Here is a 6,609-nt window from a genome sequence, read left to right as displayed (position 1 = left end):
TGACAATAAGCATTGATCTCAAGTTAAGATTCAATAGTTCAAACCATTTAAAAAAGGTTTCAAAAGCTGGAGAATTTGATTCAAACTTAATATTTAAAGACAATATTTTCTTAAAAAATATTCTTTTTTTGAATTTGAAATTTGATAAACCTAAGAATTTGTTTTTCAAGAGTAAGTGTACGTTATTTTAATAAAGTTTGTTATAGATTTTAAGATCTTAAATGAAAAGGATACATTTCAATTTTTCATAATTCTTTTTTTTTGGTTTCCAAGTTTCAAATTCATTTCTCGACTGTATTCAAATCTGCTGAATTCATTTTGTTCTTTTCTTTTCGAGATTCCTAAATACTGGAAACGATGGAAAAAAATCCAGGAAATTTTCGAACCCAATATAAAGAGAAAACTCTAAGCTGGAAAAAGCAAGGAAGGGAGGAAAATGGTTGTTCTTCCTTGATATATAATCTGATCACGGTAACCTCTATGCCAGGTAAGTTTAAAAAAAACCGTGCCAATAGTCTTTATATATAATGTAGTAAACTTTAATATTTTATTTAGTTTAAAATATTGAAAAAATAAAAAAAAACTTTGTTCGTCCGAAAACCAAAAATAAATGTGGAGATCGACAACGGAACCAATAAAGAAACGCAACGGGAAGAATTGGAATGCTCAAAATGCAACATTCAACATCTAGAATTTATCATTTTTTATATATGGAGTATGATATTTTTATATCATAGTTTTAATTATCTACTGCATGAATTATAAGGGATACCAAAATAATTATTTTCGATAGAAAAAAATACGCTTATCTCTTATTAATGAAAATAGATGTAAAAAGAAAGAAAAAATTCAATAGTTTTGATTTTTAAAATATTGTAAAAAATAGTAAAAAAATTTTTAACTTTTTTTTGGGGTTTTAACTGCTCTTTTAATTTTTGATGCATTAACTCATTTTGAAATGTTTACAATACTGAATAGCTGAAGAAAATGCAAAAATTTCAATAGTAGTATATGTTTTCGTATGCGGTGGAGTGTTCAAATCTCCTTTTAAATTTTTTTACGGGGTTCCGGAAACTTCCGGGAAAATGATTATCATATTAACCCATTCCTGGGGACGTTAAAGTGGACCTTTTTGGTTCAAAGTATTTTACTAATATTTGAAAAAAAAAAAAAGGTTCAAGTATTCTTATTATCAAAATGAAGTCTATAGTTGTAGTTTAAAAAAAAAAGATAACAAATTCATTCTAAATCTTCGATTTTTATTTAAGGAATTTTATTTCAAATGATGAGAATATAAATTAAACGGAAAATTTCCAGCCAATCCATCAGATTTTCAAAAAAAAAAAAAATCTTCCGAAATGAAAAAAACTGAATACTGTGTACACATATTTCTCATGTTTCATTATACAAACACACTTTGAGCTAGTGTGATAAGTGGAAATAACATCACGATAATTCAAAATTTCATGTAATGGAAAAATGAGTATAATATTGGGAACACGCACTATTTATGATAAGAATATTTTACAGATATACAGATGATTGGTAGACATTTTTACTGAGCGACTGAATTATTTTTACTCTAGCATGTCTTGTGAGCCCACTCCGTGGAATGATTCTACTGAATCAAAGCAATCCATGAGTTCCATAAATTCATCAACGGTAAAATGGTTAAATTAAAGCGAATCTATCGATTGCATTGATTAAGTTTTTTTTCTCTCTTTAACAACCTTTAAAAAATTCTTGTAATGATTTGTTTACCTGAAACAGGGCTTTTTTGAGAAATTAGATCCAAAATTAAAATTAACAATCAAAATTCGTATGCATACACAGGACTCGAGTTCCGAATTCGGGAGGGGCGAGTGGGATATTATAGGCCACATTTTTTCTTTGCTTCATGACTACTTTATTATGAAAGATGAATAGAAAAAAATAAATGAAAAGGTTTTATACATTTTTAAAGTATCATTAGGCTGTTTTTTTTGTTTTTTAAATCATTGATTTCCCAAGTTCTGAGTGTTTTTTTTTAAAGTTTTTTTTTTAATTTGAAAAACTGTGGGGAATCGTGGGCCACGTAATCCAAATTGATATGATAACATGCAAAGTTTATGAATTGACCCAAAACTGAAATATCATAATTCATTTAGTTATTTTAAAGCAATTTCATATGAGGGAATTAAAAAGTGAATTGTGTATGATCGAATAGTTCCTTAAACCTGGTGCGGGATTATGGAACTCGAAACAAACGAGTTTCGTTCGATTCGACCGACTTTGGTATTACCGATCTTGAACGAGCTCGATTCGAATGTAACGTTTCGAGATGATCTACTACCCGGTTTACTCGAAATCTTGTACGTAAAACTTGAGAACTCGAACGAGATACGTAAAACGATTCTGATTCGATTCCAGTTGAAACTCGTAACCAGTATCTCAAAACGAATAGGATTCATTATTTCACCCCTGGTTTGCGAACGTTTTGACAAAATTCCTTGTTTAAGATTTATGTTTTATATCGCATTAGAAAATATGGATAACACATTTTTTAAACTCTTCATATGGCATAAGAACATTTTACAGATAGTGATAACCCGTTTTAAGTTTTAAATGTGTAGAAAACACCAAAATATAGGTGGCCCAAGATACCCCACAAAATGTGGCCCATGATTCTCCACAAGCAATGATTTGCAAATTGGTTGCGCTTGTGTGACTTATTGATGTTTCATCGAAAAAATTTTTCGACTTGAAAGAACATGACAAAACTAAGATCATAACCATATGAGCATATGTTATGTACTTTAAGTCTCCCACGGATGCAATTTTGCGAGTGCTTGTTAAATAATGTAAGTACATTTTTCTATGCTAGTTAAATAAAAGAACCATATGATACGTACATAAGTCAACAAGTTTTAGGAAAACATGCTTACGCAAAGCGACGACGATGACAGTTGGATTGAGATTTTTATCTCTTCACACGGCTGAGATATTTAAAGTGGCCCACGTTACCCCACTCTCCCCAATTCAAATGGAAGCATTTATTTTGAGAAACAGGAAAAAACTCTATTTTTTCTATTGAGAGCAAGTTAACTGGTGTTGGGAAAAAGTGGTAGAAATTTTGACACTTACAGCACATTTTGAAAATTTTGCCATGCGAAAACACTTTCAAGATCTGTGGCCTTCTAGTTTGTTTACAACACGTGTTGTATTTTCGCATGCTGTGATGCAAAAATAGCAATATTTCTATCACATACGGCTGAAATAGAAACAGTGTTGTAAAAAAATACAACTCCCCAAGATCTTGAAAACATTTTTGGATGGTAAAATTTTAAAAATGTCAAAATTTCTACCAATTTTTCCCAACACCAGTGAACTTGCTCTGAGATTCATTGACGTGATATCAAGTTATAGTTGTCAATTTTCCTCAGGTGTTTTAATCGAGATGTTATACTTAAACTTTAATTTTGAATATTCATTTTTGTTAGGACATAACAGTAGATGGAGATCAGGAATATATTTTGTAAAGATTGTTTGATGTGATGTGATGTGATCTCATATATTTTGATGTGATGCGATTTGATCTCATATTTTTGTAAGTTTGACGAGAAATTGAGATTAAATTTTTCATATTTGGACATTTAAAGTTGAAATTTGAGTCTCACATGAACGTCCAGCGCACAAAACGTTATCTGTTATCCGACCTTTAAGTACTTCAGTCTTTAAGCCATGTGATAACTTTTTTTTAAAGAAATCTCTATTCGATATACGATAGTCAAGTGGAAATTTTAGCATGATTGAAGTTTTATTAAAAAAAAAAGTTTAAGTTAAAGAAACAAAACTCAAGAGGAGATAAAAAAGTAAATGATGAAATACAAGTTTTTGTAGATGCTTCCCACGAACAAAAAGTCGTGAATTTATTGCAAAATAAGGGCTAGTTGATTAAAAAATGTCATTAATTTATTACAAAATAAAGGCCAGTTGCACTCCCCCTTTTCGCTGTTCGATCACGCTGAAATTTTGCAGGTGAACTTTTTGCATGCCAATAATTTATTTCAATCTGTAGCGCGTAAGATTTTTCAAGTTTAATCATCCCATGCTTTTTTCTCACTCTGACAAACATATTAAGAGATTAGATAATCTAAAAAAAATCGGACATTATGTAGGTATTGGGTCAATGATTTTCTTAAATTTTATCAAAATTCCTTTAAACTGAAGAAATATCTATCCACTAACATTCTTTTTACAAAATGCTAATTGATTTATATCCATAATTCGTTGAGTCCACAGTTCAAAACATTTCCACTCGAGAATTAACTCATTCAAAATGCAAAGATTGCTACAAATCTACGTAATTGATGTCGTTCATCTGCTTGAGAACTTTGCGTAAGCTTTTCGCTTTTTCGAGGTCTGATTCGCATTTCCACCATCCACTGTAAAATGTAGAAGCTCGACATTTAGAACGAATGCTGCTGGTAGCAAAAGGCTAGGAGAGCCATCTTTCGCCTGTCCCGGACACGTTCCCGGAGACAACCTTCCTATAAACCAGTCAGTGGAGGGGACCGATACGCTTCGATAAACGATTCAACCGAATGAACCGTCTCGCCTCTTTCCTTCACCCATCCTAGCGAATTCGAAAGAACGACCAAACTGGAGGAGTCAATTAGTTTAATGGATTTAATTAGACTCGCTTTCGGTCTCCTCAACTACGCTGCTGCACTTCGTTTTAAATTGAGCGCACAACACATCATCCTCGTCGTCGTCGTCGTCAGAGAGCTCTGCCGGAATCATCGCTAGCTATCATCCGGACGCATAGAAACGGAACCATATCGATTGGTTTGCTGCCGTAAGACCCAGTAGTGCAGCGATGCAATTTCGTTAAAGCTAATAGGACTTATAACAGGACGCTTTTCGACGCCCCACCACGATTGAACGTTATCTTTGTAACAGGTTTATGGTTGACTTATCGTTTCGAAGAAACTCAACCGTTCGTTTGTTGGATGTGTTTCACGTGGATACGATTACGTGGTTGTTTTTTTATATGGGATTTTTTAAAGGAAAGTAAGGCGGTTTGGCTGTCATAATGATTCTTAGGTAGTCAAATCTATGAAATTTTCGACTCGAAATACTATTATGTTCATAATAAGACTATTCTGCAGGTAAATTCTATATTTTGTTGCTTTGCAACTTATTTTTATATTACAATTTTATTTAACTGGCATTCTCAAGCTTAATATCTATAGGTAGCAAATAATTAACCGGCCCTGTTGAAACGGATTGAACTTCGCGTTCCGACGACAAGAGGGCTACCAGAAGTAGAATGACTTATCGGTGTAACGTCCGTTACAACCGCTGAGAAGAAATGCTGATATTTCGCGCGCGATCTACTAGCATTGTCTTGGCAAAAACCCGAAGCCAACCTCATAAAGGGATGCAATCGGAAAGCCTTCTTGCTAGCTGGGAAACTGAATACCGGTCTCTTATAGAGAATTCGTTTTCGATTGATAGTGCACCGGTACACTACCGGTAGTGCACTTTTTGCTGTTTTCACGATGAGTGGTCCACTGGTAGTGAACATTAAGTGGACGGTGGAACACTCTGAAAATATTCGGTGTTGCTGGCGCTCACACTAATACTATCATGAATTTTGACAGGACGTGCTTCCCGATGTAAACAAATATCTGCTGGTCTTGTTTATTTCTATACCGCAAAAATTGCGTTCTAGCTATTTCCACATTGTTTTTTCCTTAATTCACGGAAACTTGTTCCGGATTCAATACCAGTGCCAGCAGAGGCGGAGAATTTTACCCAGAGAGCACGTTCCAAAGCAAACAAACGAATCTCGGCCCTCAAGCAACTGGAGACAGCCGGAAAGCTACCAAGAGGCACCCGTTTTTATCTTCAAGCTAAAATGGAGGATGCGGATCGAACGCTCCCAAGAAGAAATGTGCCCAGAAGGCTTGTTGCAATCGGTTCCAGGAGATGCCAAAGAAAAGCAGCAAATCCGAGTACAAAAAGTGGCGGAATTGCCCAAGTTCTCTTGCTAGGGCGGATCCCATAATTTGGTCTCGCGCAGCAAGAAGAAGAATACTCTGCTACAAGCCAGCTTCAAGCGTTGAAGCCCCAGAGTGCGTGAAAAACTTGAACGAACTATGCTTTAGGGTGACGATGCTCGGTTGCGCCAAGTCCCGGATTCCAACCCGTTGCCCTTCGAAAAAGGTAGTTCGAGACTGCACCCGCATTGGGGGCTTGAATTTCGTTCGTTTCGGTCTATTATCAAACTTTTTCGCGATCCGAGTTCACCGTTTTGCATTTTTTTTTTGTTATCTGAAACGGAAATACTCGAATGAAGAAGATGAGATTTGCGAGGAATAAACTTTACTCTCAAGACAAAATATCGTAACCATCAAGCTGGAGTAACTCCAGTCCAGCAGCAGCAAACATAGACCGCCCAGAACCAGCCGGTATTGCAGTTATCATCAGGGCCAGAGGCGAATCTACCAAGCAAGCCTCTCTAATAAAATTAATCTGAAATCTTCACAATTCAAAATAATACATAAATTCATGCTAAAATTTTCATATTATTTACAGGACAATGATCAAATTGCTTTCCATTTT

This window comes from Uranotaenia lowii, chromosome 2 (assembly GCF_029784155.1).
Source record: "Uranotaenia lowii strain MFRU-FL chromosome 2, ASM2978415v1, whole genome shotgun sequence".
Lineage (NCBI taxonomy): Eukaryota > Metazoa > Arthropoda > Insecta > Diptera > Culicidae > Uranotaenia > Uranotaenia lowii.
This window is presented reverse-complemented; position numbering follows the sequence as displayed.